General features: G+C 42.5%; 1 protein-coding gene and 1 long non-coding RNA gene across 14 annotated transcripts in view; one reads left to right on the forward strand and one right to left on the reverse strand.

Moving 5' to 3' along the window:
* Positions 1 to 552: 552 nt before the first annotated feature.
* LOC310660519 lies at positions 553 to 7,675 on the reverse strand. Its single transcript, XR_014503472.1, has 3 exons — positions 7,217 to 7,675; positions 4,127 to 4,267; positions 553 to 3,271 (listed from the first exon to the last, which is right to left on the reverse strand). It is a non-coding gene; the product is annotated as an uncharacterized lncRNA (long non-coding RNA).
* Positions 6,493 to 17,228, forward strand: part of LRRFIP2 (LRR binding FLII interacting protein 2) — a 51,379-nt gene continuing 40,643 nt past the window's right edge. For 6 of the 13 annotated variants that reach the window (XM_083404883.1, XM_083404891.1, XM_083404893.1 and 3 more), the window contains exon 1: positions 6,500 to 6,945. The gene's annotated coding sequence lies outside the window, so the exon portion shown is untranslated. Of the gene's footprint in view, positions 6,946 to 17,228 lie in introns of all 13 variants that reach the window. The other 7 variants (XM_083404888.1, XM_083404889.1, XM_083404885.1 and 4 more) reach the window with 3 other exon arrangements.

A 17,228-nucleotide genomic window follows, 5' to 3' on the forward strand; every position in this document is an offset into this window, starting at 1 on the left:
TGACATCGATTCCCCTGTCCATTGTGTTTGGAATAATAGAAGAGCATGGCTTTTTTGTTCATTGCCAGCAGCGTGCTTTCTGTTTGTGCATCAGCATCATTGATTGAGTTACAGCAGCTACTGGGGGAAAAGAATTTGTTGGTTGACTGTGAGACTGCATAAAATAGTCTAGCCTTGTTTGTCAGATACTTACACACACAGCGCTTCTAAAAACAACCCCAGCTACTCATTCATTAACAAGACGAGCAACTTTCCTTCTATCAGTGCTGGTTTCTATTTGCCTGTGTGTCTTACAGTGCAATTCATGTTTATTTGAAAGTTGGTCTTAGTTTGTCCCATGGGCTTGTTCCCTATTAGGTGGATTTAGGATTTCATTCAAAAGTCCATTGAAAGTGAAGCCAGATTCTTACTGATTGTAAAGGACACAGGTATCTCAACAAACTAGAATTCATCAGGGCCGGCCCTGTCATGAGTCACATTGATCAAGCTTCCATAAAACCATCAAAATGAATGCACTCCATTGCCAAATGCAGCCAAGCTGCATATAAGAATGAATGAATGAATGAATGACTCAGGATAGCACTAGCATTTATGAATCAGCTTTTTGAAAATATATTTGCCACTGTAAATATTCCATCCCAAACAACCCTCCCCCCCAAAAAAAAAGCCAATGACTTTTACAATTTGCCTATAGAAAATCAGAATGAGAAGAGCTGCAGCTATATTTAGGAAGAGAAGTAAATAAAATGATTTGCTTACCCTTCAAAAATAATAGCAGCAGTTGTAAACTACTTATAGTAGTGATACAACCACTGTTGCTCTTGAGGATACAAATAAATGATGCCCAACCCTGTGAAATGTAACCAGGAATAATATTTCACCTGTAAATGTATGAATAGAAAACAAATTTGAATTGGATCCAATCTAGATTCTTTGGGAACACTACAAGGGTTGTTCACACCAAGTGAGGTTCCCCCTTCCTTCCTTTGTTTTCTTTGAGCAAAGTCCCATGCCCTATTAAAATTGCTTTTGAAACTTCTCTCATTTATAGAAATGACTTGCTATGTGGCATAGGATCTATGCTGTTCAAGTCTCAGCCTGCAGAATCAGTTGCTGGTTCTTTAGATCCTGACCTATAACACCACAAAGGTCTGTGGTGCATTTGTATGCTGTGTAAGGTGAGAATAGGGTGACAAGTCCCTGTCCTGAAGAGCTTACAGTCTAAAACAGGGTTTCCCAAACTTGGGTCTCCCGCTCTTTTTTGGACTACAACTCCCATCATCCCTAGCTAGCAGGACCGGTGTTCAGGGATGGTGGGAATTGTAGTCCCAAAACAGCTGGAGACACAAGTTTGGGAAACCCTGGTCTAAAACAAAATAAGGTGTGTTTCCATAGTAACATCTGCACAATACATTTAAAGCACATGACTTTCCCCAAAGAATTCTGGAAAGTATAGCTTGTCAAGGGTGCTGGGAGTTATAGTACTGTAAAGCATGAACTACAGTTCCCAGAATTATCTGGTTGAATCCATGTGCTTTAAATGTGTTGTGCAGGTGTTACTATGGAAACCCACCTTATTTTGTGTGGGTGTGCTTTCAATGCATCTGTGAAGCACTCTGTATTTGAGGGACATTCCTATCTCTCTTCAGTGAGTAGAGAAATCCATCTGATATTTGAACTATACCCATAGACTTTACAGCCTCACAGGCATTTCCTAATTGTACTTCCCATTTCCCAAATGTGTTTGCAACTTTTGAATTGTGCCCATAGGATTTCACAGTCACACAGTCGTTCTAATTGTAATTTTGATTTCCAAATATATTTGTATTGTGCATGTTTATTTGTTTATACGTTCTTACCCTGTCCTAAGGCACATGCATTATTAAGGGTGTCATTCAGCAAATTAAAATCCCAGTGGATCATTTCCAACATTAGTCATCATCCACCATTAGTCATACTCATTGGTAGTCTACTGATTTGAGTGTCTCTACTCAGAGTATGACTCAGTTGAGTACCACCTAATTAAGTCAACCATAACAAATGAAAACACCCTTATGTTTTCTTTACATTTCTCTGATTTAATAAACGCTTGTTAATTTGCTTAAATTCCCAGCCTCAATATTCCCGTTTTGGCTAGACAGCATTTAAAAAAGCAACATCTCGACTAAACAACTTTAATATACTGCATAAAACAATATCACTGTGTTAGGGATTCTTAAATTACTGTGTATTGCTTCTCAGGGACTTAAACAAATGTTCTTTTAGTTCTTACACACACACTCTCACACACCCCTCCCGCGTGCTCTGAATTGAGGGACATTTTTGCTGTATCATTAAAAAAGAACATGTGCCACATATAATATGGAACAAACACAATTTGGCAAGCCATGCCACTTCACTGGAGACATAGGTACAAACTTAACTAAAAACATTTCCTCTGTGATTTTGCTGTAAGTCCCCAGAGATAACATACTTTGCATCCTTGAAGAATTCATGCTTTAAGCCAGGCATGGCCAAACTTGGCCCGCCAGATGTTTTGGGACTACAACTCCCATCATCCCTAGCTAACAGGACCAGTGGTCAGGGATGGTGGGAACTGTAGTCCCAAAACATTTGGCCATGCCTTCTTTAAGCCAACTCAGAAAAAAAGAGAGACTCTTAGCAATAATCAAAGCCTCAAAGTTTTCTGGGCTGATCTTTACATCTCTCTGAAGTACTTCTGAAACATAAAAATAACCAAATCTTTGGTGCAGATTCCCTTGCTTTAACCACTTAAAACTTGAAAGGGCTCTTTGGTTTTGTAATGCAGCTGTTCCTCTTGCTTAATACTGCAAATGAGTCATTAATTCTAGATTTGTGAGATCGCAGTCTCTTTCCACAGAAAAGCAAGTGGTGCTGTAAACAGTGTGCACTGATAATATTGCACGATGAGCAAAGTAGCAGCCTGCTCTTTCCTTTACCACAAGTAAACATGGTTGTGAAATGCCTAACAGAAGCTCAAAGTGCTGTCATGTTTACAATATGAGCAGCCCGTCCATCCAGCTATGAAAGAGGAGGGATGCAGAGCTACCACCTTTTGGTTCCGACTCTCCTTTAGCTGTTTCCTTTCCAAATGATCATTAGAAGACCTTGTAACTAAGAGCTGGCACTTGAGTTTCACTCCTTCCTCCCAATCTATCTTCCTTTTGTGTCACATCTTTTAAATTGTAAGCCTGAGGGCAGGAACAGTCTTGCCTGTAGTGATCGGCAAGTCACTCCTAGCCTTTTTTGGCTGAAAAACAGGGTTTTAAATGTATAAAATTAGCAAACAAGAAAATGTACAGTGCCCCATAACAACAAAAAATATCTAGGTAGCTTATAGTATTAAAACAGGCGGTCAATAGTTCTATTTGATGTTAAAAAACAGGGCTCTTTGCAAACAGTGACTGTTTTTTCTTTGAATGGTTCATGCTCCCTATAGGACTAAATGCAAGGAGCATTCCCCAGCATTGAAGAAAATTTGCTGTTATCTCCTGTGACCAACTTCCCTTTGCTCACTAAAGGCCCTGCTAACTAGGGTCTGGCGGCAGAATTTTATGCAGATTGCACAGCAAACTCTTACTTTCAGAAAGTTGCAGGTAGTATCCAATATATAAAAAAAGGTAAGGTGAAGGATCCCAGGACGGTTAAGTCCGGTCAAAGGCAACTATGGGGTTGTGGCACTCATCTCGCTTTCAGGCCGAGGGAGCCGGCGTTTGTCCACAGACAGTTTTCCGGGTTATGTGGCCAGCATGACTAAACCGCTACTGGCGCACGGAGGACCGTGACGAGTGCCAGAGTGCACGGAAACCACCGTTTACCTTCCCGCTGCAGTGGTACCTATTTATCTACTTGCACTGGCATGCTTTCGAACTGTGCTTGTCTGTGTCTAAACATTTTACCACTGCCACCAACTGCCCTGCGTAAAAGGATTCAGGAAGGAGGGGGCAATGAATGCCATCTCACAACACCATCCACCACCATCAAATGGGAAAAATAAAGTCAATGAGAAGGATGCAGGGGTTATAATGCCTGGGCCAAATACTTTCGTAATCAGACCGCTCTGTTAAACATAGATAAGCTTCTATAAACAGAAACACTTACAGACCTGCTTCTCTGTCCAGCTGTTTTGACTCCCTCCATCTTGTGGTATAGATGAGCAAATGATACAGCTTGGCGATTTGTCCTGGTATTTCCCAGGTTACCTGGAGTTCAACAGGGTAATCCTATGTTCTTGGATCTTTATTCACTTCCAGGGAATTGGAAGAAATATCATATCACCAAATTGTGAGGATGACACACTGACAGGCTGGCTGCCGGCTTTAAATATCACGTTTCTGGCAAAGACACATATTGCCTGAGTGATGCCATTTACTGGCTCAGTTTCTGCTGGTGAGGGCATATTTATTTATATGCTCTTATGCCACCTTGCAGCTTGCAAAAGACGATTCGTTTCATATACATAACAATGCTAAAATACAAAACAGGTACATTGCGCATCCAAATGATTTACTGTAAAATCTGCTTGCTGGGTTTCCAGTCCAAGACCCCAATGGCCTTCCTTTTACACACATCCCCCTGTGCTAAACACTGCCATGCACTTCCACCAAAATGATTCTGAGGCATACCAACAGTGGGGAACCTCAAGCCTGGGGCTGAATGCACCCTCCCAGCCCTCTGGATCTGACCCTAGGAATTCTCCCTCGGCTCACCCCTTCTCCCCTCGCCAGCCTCATTCCACACAACTCCTTGTGGTTGGAGTGCCTCTTTGAGCTGTGATGACTGTCTCTCCTTGCTTAAAGCTCTTGACTTTTGAGTGGACTGTGATTGTGCAAAGGTAAGAGTTGCATAAGTTGTTTCACCCGCTTTGGCCCTGGCAGCTTCCCCTCAGGCTAAAGCATTTTTTTCTTTAAAAAAAGTTTAGGGGTACTCTCATTTTGACTCAAGAAAATCACCACTTTATAGTTCAAATTGGGAAAAATAAATACAGTACGTTTCCAAGCACAATTCAAAGTGTTGGTGCTGACCTTTAAAGCCCTAAACGGCCTCAGTCTTGTTTACCTGAAGGAGCGTCTCCACCCCCATCGTTCAGCCTGGACACTGAGATCCAGCACCGAGGGCCTTCTGGCGGTTCCCTCATTGCGAGAATTGAGGTTACAGGGAACCAGACAGAGGGCCTTCTCGGTAGTGGCACCTGCCCTGTGGAACACCCTCCCACCAGATGTGAAGGAAATAAGCAGCTATGTTCTTTTTAAAAGACATCTGAAGGCATCCCTGTTTAGGGAAGTTTTTAATATTTAATGCTGTATTGTTTTTAACACTTGATTGGAAGCCGCCCAGAGTGGCTGGGGGAACTCAGCCAGATGAGTGGGGTATAAATATTATTATTATTATTATTATTATTATTACTATTACTATTATTATTATTATATCATAGATAATTTCACAAATTCTTCATTTCCCAATCAAGTAATAGTCTATGCATTTTGGATAAATTGTTAACTCTAGATCTTAATATTTCTTTTTCGAATTCTGATGGTTTTTCTGCAAATCCCAATTTCTTGTCTACTTTAAATTTTGAGTTGATTTGATAATTTAGCCAGTCCGACACATATTCTTCAATTGAAATTGAATCTCAATTCAAATTGAATCTCTTCAATTTTTTCCCCATTTTTGGTTTTCCTTCTGAGAAGTCTAACACTTCATTATAAGTACCCCAGTTATCCCTCATATTAATCTTTTTCCTTGTCTCAGCTTCTATTGGGGATAACCACCTTGGTGTTTTGATTTCTACTAAGTTTTTCTATTTTCCCATATCCTAATTACGCTTTTCTTTTTCTAACATGGTTGGCAAAGCTGATTTTATTGTGATTGCAGGTACGTTTTATTAGATATTATTTATATATATCTATGATCATATGTACTAGCTTTTATTTACTTATATACTGATATATATATATATATATATATATATATATATCACTTGTCTACATATATATATATATATATATATATATACACAGTATATGTGTGTGTGTGTAATAATTTTATTATTATGATTATTTATACCCCACCCATCTGGCTGGGTTTCAATAGAATTAAAGTCACACACACACATCTATAAATGTTTAATTCTTTTTTTAATGATCCCACCCATGTTTTTAGCTGTCCTTTTTTTATCTGTAAGCCGCCTTGATTCCCCACCAGGACGGGGTATAAATACATGTAAATAAAGTAAGAATAATGATGGTGATATGTGTGTCAGCTGCTGCGTGTGACCCTGCCGTATGGCTCGCAGCAACGCCTTCAGCGGCCCCGCTAACCCAGCGGGCAGCAGAGACCTTGACTCCCTCCCGCGGAGCCGCAATCAATCTCCGGCAAAAGCAGCAGCAGCAAACCACGCCTCTTGTCGCCGCCACTTCTGCGCATGCGCCTGCCTCCTGAGACTCCTCCTCCTCCTGATCTGCTCAGGAAGTAACGCATGCGCGTCGCCGCCTGTGTGTGGCGAAAGCCCTCCGCGCTCGCAGCTGCCCGAGCTGTCGGGTCGCCGGCGGTGACACTCGGAGCGCGCGGCGACGGCGGCCGTAACAAAAAACCCCAAAACCAATAGGAAGAAGGAGGAGAAGAAGCAGCCGCGAGGGGGCGGGGCTTAAGAGAGCGGCCGCTCGCGCCCTCCTCGGAATCCTGAGGGCCATTCGAACCCAACCGCCGGCGCGAGGCGAAGGAGCCCAACCGCCGCCCAGCAACCGCCGTCCCGAGTCGGCGTCGCGCGCCCAAGGGCTCCCTCAGGCTGAGCTCCCGTCCCGCGCCTCTCCGCTTTCGGTAGCTGCGGGCCCTTCTCGGCTGCCCCGCCCTTGCCGGCTTGGCTTGGCTTGGCGGCCCGTCGTCGCCCTCGCTGCTGACCCTTCCGGACGGAGGCGGCTTCTGGTGAGGGAATCCGGGAGCTTTGGGGCGGCCGGGCGGGCGGGCTCCGTTGCCTGAGGGGACGGGTGGGGATCCCGACGGTGGCCCTGGGCATGCCGGAAGGCGGCGGGGCGGGGAAGGGAAGAAGGCTGGCCGCCGCGCGAGGAACTCCCGGCGTTCCTGACGAGGCGAGGCTCCGGTTGGAAAGGGACACCCGGGGTCATCTAGTCCGACCCCCTTTCACGCAGGAACCTTTCGCCCAACGTGGGCCTCGAACCCGAACTAAGAGACTCACCCAATGCTTCTCAACCGTGGGTCCGCTGGCGGGGGTCGGACTACAGTTCGCATCGCCCCTGACCGCTGGTGCTGCTAGCTAGGGATGATGGGAGTTGTAGTTCAACAACAGCCAGCGACCCAGGTTTGAGAAGCACTGGATGAGACTCTTAATCTTATTGTGGCAGGTTCGAGCCCCACCTTGGGCGAAAGGTTCCTGCATGGCAGGGGGGTGGACTAGATGAACTTGGGTGTCCCTTCCAGATGGTACAGCCTCAGCTGTCAGTGGCCTTGCAGGCAAGGGAGGAGCTCCCCCCTCCAACGTGGTGAATGAAATTTCTGGGTCTCTGCTGTAGAATATTTAAAGGGTTGGGTTGCCAGTTCTGGATCCTGAGAGGAGTCTTGCTATCTTCAGGGCTGCGATCCTCAGCATCTTGCACTTGCAAATTAGATCCACTGAAGACTGGGGCAGGACGGGGCTGGGGAGTAAGTTGTGCTAAGTAACTATTGGGATTTATCATTTGCAACCTTCCATAGGCAAAAAATAGATCCCAGCTCCTGCTGAGTATAGCATCTAAATTACACTCCGTAAGAGTGCGCTGTAAGAGTTCTTTAGATCTGTGGACGCAGCTTTACAAAGGGAAATTTCCTCGCTTTTGCCATTTTAAACTGGTTATCCAGAGGCAAATCCCGATAATCTCAATGGGTTGGATGCAGAGTTGGTTAGTTGTGTTTAAGTCCCAGCTAAAGTTTCACATTGATTTCAGTAGGACTGATTCTGTCTCTTAACATTTTAGAAAGTGTGCTGGCACAGCGATAATAATGAAGTATGGACTTGTCAGTTAATCCATGTTCATTACCCTTTTATGCATTGTTTAAATACCTTGTCAGGGCGTATATTCAAGATCACTTAACAGAGATTAATTACTCTTCAATTGTTTTTAATCCCCAGTTCTACTCTGTTGTGATGGGAAAGGAACTGGGATTTTTCCACCCTTTGAGTAGATGGGTTTTGTTGTAACACAGTGCCTACAGTTTATACACTAGGTCCACATGCATGTTCTACAAATACAAGATTTCAGTAAGATGGATGTGCTGATAGTTGAAATGGGAGCTGCAGTCTGTAATAGTGACAGTGAGTGGAGAACTGAGTATTTCTTTCAGATTAATGAGTTGGGACTATCAAGGGTGTGCTTGTGTGACGTCAGAATGGCCTCAAGTGCCCTGAAACTCTTGTAAAGAGCTGGGCAGAGGTGTCTCCTGCCCTCATATTGTGTGTTTATCCCACTCCTTACATTGTATATAGCCGTATCTCTCTAGTTCCTCTGTTTATTGAGGCCTGATATTAAAGAAGGGGGAAAGTGGAGAAGCAATAAATGTTTTCAGTTGTGTTCATTCTGACATAAATCTGTTTGGACTACAGTGTAGTGTTCTACATGCTATGCAACTGTAGATAAAAATTATTTTTTCCTCAAGAGTGTGAGGAAGGCACTGTCTACTGTTGTCTTCTTTTTCTACATTACTATGCTATGTGGGGAAAGAATCAAGTACCCCTTTCCTTGGGAAAATTAGTGCTACTGGTCAAAGAGGACTTTTTGTTCACATAGGCTTTTCTGAAGAGTGACTACAGCTATATGTTCCATTGATCAATATTTATTTCTTATATTTGTACATTGCTTTTATTATTTATTGTATTCTTAAGTTGTATATTACTTTGGTAGTTTTATGCTAAGTGATATATGATTTTGTATAATAAGAGGGGAAATAGTCAGCTATAACTATTCATTTGAAATGGAATTATTTGTGGTATGTTTATCAGTGCTTCATGGTTACCAGCAGTGCTTTTTTCTGGGGGTACTCAAGGTTATGCAGAAAAGCACTTGTTACCACACATACAGCCAATGAATTAGATGTCCAGCACATAATTATGTTCAGCACTGTGAACTGCCATATTAACTTAATTAGATGCTAATTTTTATCTTGGAAATTGAATTCCTGTCTTGCTAAAAACTGCAGTTTTCCATAATTCTTACCATGCTGTATCTTGAGCCTTATAGTAGGACTGAAGAGTTAACTTTTATAAAAACGTGTCTATCTGCGGTTTAAGAATTGTGTGGATCATGGTACCGAATAGATACCAAATACATCAGTCTTCTGGTTACTATATGTTCTCAGTCTGTATAAATTATAGTTCCATTTTAAAAAACTGCTTGGGAAGTTTTCCTCAGGAGCATTTTTTCCTGTCTGGTACAGAATAATTCCATAGATAGTTCCAGAAACTTCAGCTGTATATTTGAATGAAATTCATGATGTAAATACAAACTTAATGAAATAGGTGGTGGTATTTTTCTTATCTAATGAGACGAGATAACACGAAGACTGATTTTTTCCCCACTTTAAGTCACAGAGTGTTCTAAAGTCAAGAACTTCTGAGCATATTGAGTCAGCTCATTGTGAGTCATGAAAGATGACTGGAGTTGTGGTAGTTTCCAGTTGTAGAGCAATCTTTGGTAGCATTGCAAGCGAATGATTTGATTTTCATTATGACTTTTTCTCTAGTTAGTGTATACAAAGTAACAGGATGCTATGCTACTATTACAGGCCTATGATTCAGGGAGAAGCCCAAGAAACTAATCTTGGTGCTATGGCTATTTAAAAATATTTTAGTAAGTTATAGAATAAAAAGCAATGTCTGTAATGGTGGACTATGGCTAGACTTTGAGAATATTCATTTAATGTACCACAGAATGCAAGATGAGGAAGAGTATATGAGTTCATTTTTGTTACATGGTAAAAAAATACTAATAATCAGGAAGCATAGAACTTAAGCTTTTCTGCCAAACTCTAAAGCTTTGGCATTTTAACTTGTATTATGTGACTATTTTGTCATTTATTTGACAATTAACCCATCTTATTACATAGAAGGATGCCCAAGTTATCTTATAATAGACAATTCAGTTGCTGATTCCATTCCTATGGCACAAAATATTGCTTTGGGGCAGCCAGTTCACTAGTTCTCATTGGGCCATTGTGGCTACTTAATCCCTTTGTACACCCCTGACTTTTGGCACTTGGATGAAAGTTCATCTGGCTGTGCACTTCTTACTTATTATTTCTCACCTCTTCTGCATTCCTTTTTAAAGTTAGGCAGAGTGGGCAGAGCTGGGTGCAACAGCAGTGGCCCAGATGAGAACTTGGTTAAAGCTTAAGGCCACCCCTGAATTGTGTCAGTGGCATGTAAGACCAATAGCTAGAAATGTTGGTGCTTTAGAGCTGTAGAGTGCTTTAGAGCCTTCATAGATGCTGCAGGAGAAAGTTAAAAGGTCAAGTGAAAGTTTAGAATGAAAACTTACAGCCCTGCAGCTGGAAGAGTGGAGCAGAATATAGAGACCTGACCTCTGATAATGTAGAGACTACCTTCCATTACTTATAAGTACTACAGTGGCTTTAGATTGTGTCCTTGGGGCTGGGAGAATTGCAGCTGGCCTAGACCTTGGCCTGGTGAAAAGGCAGCCTGGAGCTCTAGCCATTCAGCTCATTTCCATTCATTTCCCAACTAGCCATATTGTTCATAATTGGTATAACAAAAGGGGATGAGGAGTCTATCACACTCTTCTCTGTCCCCCCTCCCCGCTAAACTATCTGCCAGTCAAACTTTGTTCAGTTAGGTAGAAGAATAGATGTGGTGCAACACTTTGGATTAGGAATATCTCTGATTCTGTAATCATTGGTAACTAACCAAAGATTTGACTGGTTAGTAAAATTGGTGCATAAAATTCATTCTGTCCCATTGTCTTTTCAGGCTTATTGGCCTATCCTCCCTCTGAAGTGCCATTGAGTTTTGTCTCCTTTTCTCAAGTATTGTGAGGACTTTCCTTTTGTTCCCTTCTTCCTTCAGCTCTGTGCCCCTTTCTGCTCCTGCTTCACTGTGGTATACAGTGGGGCCGTCGGCCCTCAAAAAAATTGGGTGCTTCTGCTTCAATCTGCCTTGCAAAGGAGCTTTGTCTCCTTCTGGTGCTGCGCTGTTGCAAGAATCCTTTGGAGCTCAGCTTCCTGTTTTCAGAGCTCTGAGCTCAGAGCCCTTGTTGCAGTGACACTGCACCAGAGGGAGAAGGCACTCCTTTACAAGGTATGTGGAGGAAAGAGAAGTTCCTCTCTTAGTTCAGTGTTGTGATGGAAAGGGAGGGGGAAATGTTCTTTTCTCTGTCTGTTACTGCACTCTGAATGTGTACCTACCTATCTGTGTATGTGAGTGTGGGATGGGAAGTGTGCATTGATCATTCTGAATATGCCCATCACTGACATGCAGTATTTAGAGAGTTTGTCAACCATCAATGTGGTCCTACGGCCAAAAAGGTTTAGCTATTGCACTTCTAGGAGTTTAAAAGTAATTAACAACTCATTACATTACACCAAGAAAGGAAATAAACGTTACAAGAATGAAAATGCTACAGCAGTGGAAATACTTGTTCTCTAAAGCTGTCTCCATATCTATTGATCTTTCCCTTATGTAAGTTACATCAACATTCTAATTTATTTAGGGAAACTAGATGTTTCACAAACATCTCAGCATTCATGCATTCTGGCAGAGAGGGAAACATTGGAGGCAAGTGAAACCAGATATAGGCAATAACCAGTTTATAGCCTATTTATATATTATTGGTATCAATACAGAAGTGCTTTTTGTGTGTTTTTCCTTTTCCTTTCCATCATCATCATCATCATCATCATCATCAATCAATTAATTAAAATTTGTGTACCGCACTTCATCCAAAGATCTCAGGACGGTTCACATCAGAAAAATGTAAAATGAAAATACAAAATACATAACAAAGCAAATCAATAATCCTCCCAGAAATACATTTAAAAAGCCGTAGAATGTTAATCAGCCAAATATCAGATTTTTTTTATTATTCAGTAACCTTTCTGAATTTCCAGACATCATTTTGCAGCATTGTTAGTTCAGTGGTAGACCGTATACACTGCAAACTTAACGTCCCAAGTACAGCTCCTGTTATCTCCTCTTAAAAAGTACCAGGGCTGGGAAATACCAGGATTGGGAGAGACATTGCTAAACAGAACAGATAATACTGAGCTGTATCGGGGATAAGGATGCTCAGGCTGGGCCCCAAATGCAGCCCACCTCTATATGGCCCTTGAGATTCCCCCCTATAACTCTCACCAATCCCATTACATGCCCTCCTTGAGTGCGTTTGCCTGACTGGAATGTGTTTTTGAATTGTGATAAAGCTTGTGGGATGGAGAGATTGGGGTGGAGATATAGAAACTGCTTTTGTGTGGCTGGAATGTAGCCTATAAAAGAAAAAAAGAGCCACATAATCTCATATGCTTTTGCCTCTAGCACAGCCCACCCCTGGCATGCAGCCCCTAAAAGGTTATCTCTGATGGAATGTGATTCTTTGGTTGGAAAAGGTTCCTCACTCTTGACTAGATGGACTAGTGGTCTGACTCACTTGTTGATATATCTCACTGCTGTGAAAATCTGTTGTGTAAATAATGTTTTTAGTTAGGCTTTTCTTCCCTGAGGACCCAGATATTATATATATATATATATATATATATATATTAAAAAATTGGAAGCTGAGTGACTGTTCCCTGCTGGCTGATACTATTCTGAGTAGTGCCTATTTATTTCTTTTACCTTTTTATTTTCTGCCCCAGTCTTTATTCAAAAAAGATTTCCAGCATGACTTACAAGATCACCAGTAAGACAGTCCTAGCTCTCAGTTTATAATCTAAAATACATGATATGTGAGGAAAAGAGGCAGAAGGAACAAAGCAGGCTGGTTTTTATAACAGTCAGCAGGTAGGTGACAATTGAGGGAGGACCAAAGACAGCTGATCTCATGATCTTACATAGAAATCAGTCATTGAGTTTGGGCCCAGTTTAAGGTGCCCACATTAGTGTTTACAGCCCTAAACAACTTAGGCCTCAAATACCTAAAAGGCCACTTTCTGGGCAGACCTTCTCAGGTATTGAGATAATAAGTAGAGGGCTTTTTGAAGTTCCACCATCTTCAAAGATGCGTCATGGTAGCTTGGGAAAGGACATTCGTTGTAGCAGCTCCTATGTTGTGGAATTCCCTTCCCGCAGAGGTGTGACTAGCACCAACCCTAGACAGTTTTAGGCATATGCTGAAGATGCATCTCTTTACCCTGACATTTGACACTCAAGGCATATTTTTAGGATATCCCTATTCTTGTTGCTGTAATTTATTTTAAAAACTGTTTCTAACATTGCAATCATCATAAAAAAGATTCCACCTAAACATTAGGAAGAACTTCCTGACAGTAAGAGCTGTTCGACAGTGGAATTTGCTGCCAAGGAGTGTGGTGGAGTCTCCTTCTTTGGAGGTCTTTAAGCAGAGGCTTGACAACCATATGTCAGGAGTGCTCTGATGGTGTTTCCTGCTTGGCAGGGGGTTGGACTCGATGGCCCTTGTGGTCTCTTCCAACTCTATGATTCTGTGATTCTGTGATTCTGTGATATTGTGGTTATGCTGTTTAAAGCCCAAACTGCATTTACAGTGGCATGCAACACTGGTTCAGAGGAAACTTTTCAAAGAACAAGACTGGGTTGAATTAGTGTTACGTGTAGCTGTATGGTAACATAGTTTGGTCCCAAGCTTCTTTGAAGGAGAAGCTGCACGTACTATATCACTTTATCCTGTCTAGGTGGATTTTAAAGACCATGTGTGCCTTAAAAAAAAAAAAGCAAAGTTATGTCTTGTATATTTATAGTACATTCTTAACCAAGATACTTCAATGTGTTGCATGCACTTGATACACATTCTGTTGGCACAGGCTCAGGCATCAGAGCAGATGGTACTAGATGAGGTTGAGAGTGATATATCCTGAAGTATTGGTCTCTGCCTGTGGGTGATTAGAAGATCTCCACAAAGCCAGCATGTTTGGAAGCTGAGGTTGAGGAAAAAAATGAAACTGAGTTGATATATTTGATTTATGTGCTAATTTGTAGAAGCCATGTGTTCAGATGTGAACGAGCCTTGGGCTTACACACTCCCATCCCTTGCAAGTAGTGATGTCCTGCTGCTTAATCCTAGTTTGAGACAGCATAATTTGCCTCAGTATCTGAATTTTTAAGACAGTGGTGTCCAACCAGTGTGCCATGGTACCCTGGGGTGCCATGGGCAGCACTGTCCTCTGTCCCTCTTTTCTTCCCTCCCTCTGATGCCTTCTTGTGTCTCTGCCTCCCAAAGGCTTGCAGCAGCTCTGGCTACAAGCTCCCCAGGTGAATGGTGACTCTGGGACTGGGCAAGGGGGGTTTCCCAGGCCTCTGTGGGGTAGTGTGAGGAGGAACCTCTCTGGGGCAGAGGGGGCAGCTCAGAGATCAGGGGCAGCATTTGCAGCTGCCCAGAGGACCCCCAAGGAGAGGAGAGCAGAGAGAAGGCTGAGGGAACACTCCACAAGGGTGGGTGTTCAAACAGGCATGAGAGGCTGCCGGCTTTACTGGCAAGGGATGGTATAACTGGACTACTGAGCCCCACAGGGGTGCCACAGAAAGAATGTGGTTAGTTAAGGGAGCCGTGGACTCAAAAAGCTGGAAACCCTCTGGGTTAAGATACATTTTGCGTGAGCTTGCAGAGTTTGATCCAGGTATTTCATGCAAACCGTAGTTTGACGGCTGTTGATCTCTTACTTTCATTCTCATCTTCCCCTTCCCACAAATAATAGATGCTTTGTGTCTGAAGAAGTCGATAAAACAATTGTTTTGTGCTATGAGATAGCATTTGTGTTATGATCTCATACAGCTAAGATATCAGCAATGACTATGTGGGTCATAGCAGTATTACAGGTGGAAGAAGTGGCAACCTAGATATTTGATTTTATCTTCAAGAAATATTTTGTTGGGAGCCACCCAGCATGGCTAGGGCAACCCAGTCAGATGGGTGGCATATAAATAAGAAAAAAATTGTTGTTATTGCATGCTAGAGTACAGACTTTGTCAGATGCTATTATAGAATGAATAGTTCTTCAGTCTTTTAGTGATTATTATGATGAGCCCTATGTGCCAACCATGGCTAAGGAAACCACCTGTCCTCAATGCATTATCTCCTATACCATTTAACATCTGTATGAAGTGACTGAGGAGATGTCATCTGGAGTACAGTGTCAGCCAATATGCAAATGATACTCAGCTCAGTCTCTGTATCCATCTGAGTCAGGAGTGGCTGTGCAAATGCTGGACTGGTGTCCAGAGGCAGTGAAGGGCTGGGTGAGGGCCAGGAAACTGAAGCTATGTGTCTTTAGTTTCTAATGTCTGGGAATTAGGGAGGTAGCCTGTTCTGGATGGAATAGCACTCCTCTTGAAGGAGCAAGTGTGTATTCTGAGTGGTGTTCCTTGACTCTAACCTGCCACTGGTGGCTCAAGTAGCACCAACCTTTGCCACCTACAGCCATCTCTCAACCAGGCTAGCTTGGTTTTAGTAACCCATTCACTGGTAATTTCCCAGTTTACTACAGCATACTGTATGTGGGTCTATCTTTGAAGATGAGGCTCATTCCCAGGTAAATGGGATTAGGATTGCAGCCTAATTCACTAGGAGCTGTCCTTAATATTTTCTGAAATTTGACTGGAAATAACTTTTTAAGCATTTCTCAATAAGCTCTGTGTAACTTTCTCCCAATGTCCCTTCGATAGCTCAGCTGGTAGAGCGGAGGACTGTAGAGGCGCTGCTCCACACGGAGATTGTTATAATGTGGGCGGGTGGCGCTGTGGGTTAAACCACAGAGCCTAGGACTTGCCAATCAGAAGGTCGGCGGTTCGAATCCCCGTGACGGGGTGAGCTCCCTTTGCTCTGTCCCTGCTCCTGCCAACCTAGCAGTTTGAAAGCACATCAAAGTGCAAGTAAATAAATAGGTACCGCTCTGGCGGGAAGGTAAACGGCGTTTCCGTGCGCTGCTCTGGTTCGCCAGACGCAGCTTAGTCATGCTGGCCACATGACCCGGTAGCTGTCTGTGGACAAATGCCGGCTCCCTCGGCCAATAAAGCGAGATGAGCGCCGCAACCCCAGAGTCGGTCATGACTGGACCTAATGGTCAGGGGTCCCTTTAACTTTCTCCCTTCTAAGTGTTTTTGGGAACAGCTTAAATCCAGTGTGGTTTAATAGTTAGAATGTTGGACTAGAAGCTGAGAAACTAAGGTTCCCCACTCAGGTGAAGCTCACTGAATGACCTTGGGCCAGTCACCATTTCTTAGGCTAACCTGCCTCACAGGGTTGTTGTGAGGATGAAATGGGAAGGAGGAGAACCACATAGCCACCTTGAGATCCTTGGAAGATAATGGTGGTATATAAATGTAATAAGTATCAATTAATTAATACTTTAAAATTAGAAATGTGCTCCTGCAGTTAAGCAGGAGAGGGTAGCAGTGGGACAAAAGTGCTCATTTGGAGCAGGGTATTCATGAGAGAGATGGAAGAACATGGCGAGAGATGGGATACTGCCCTGTATGTGTCATATATTGGAAGTATTGGTTCAGATGTCAAGACTAGTAATGCTTTTCTTCCATCAGTAAATATGCCCCCTTGTATCAGTAGGTGTGCTTCCAAAACAAAACATTTTTAGTTTTGTTGTTTCCCAGTGAACACTAGATCATTATAGTACAGAATTTTGTTAAGCTTTACTGTATTTAATTTCTGCTACAGCTTAATTAAAAAGCAATGGTAATTTTAAACATTGAACAGTGCCTCATTATCTGAGCACAACATATAGATGTTGGTCCTAGAACACAATTGTTTCAAAGAAATTTCCATGTTGCCATTTGTTTGCTTTGGAACATGGCAAATGTTAGTTGTTCCATCTCACGTACATTCTGGTATTAGGCTTGCAGACTTGAAATAAAAATTGAATTCAGTGTGATTTAGGACAGTTTAAATGTGACAACATTTAGTCAGTCTCAGACATTGAAGCAAAAAAGGCAGAAAATTGTGATTATTAAGTTCAAAAATTAAGAAAATATCTATGGAGGAGGAATTGGGTCAGGCAGAGAA

This window comes from Podarcis tiliguerta (genome assembly GCF_965153285.1).
Source record: "Podarcis tiliguerta genome assembly, chromosome: 12".
Lineage (NCBI taxonomy): Eukaryota > Metazoa > Chordata > Lepidosauria > Squamata > Lacertidae > Podarcis > Podarcis tiliguerta.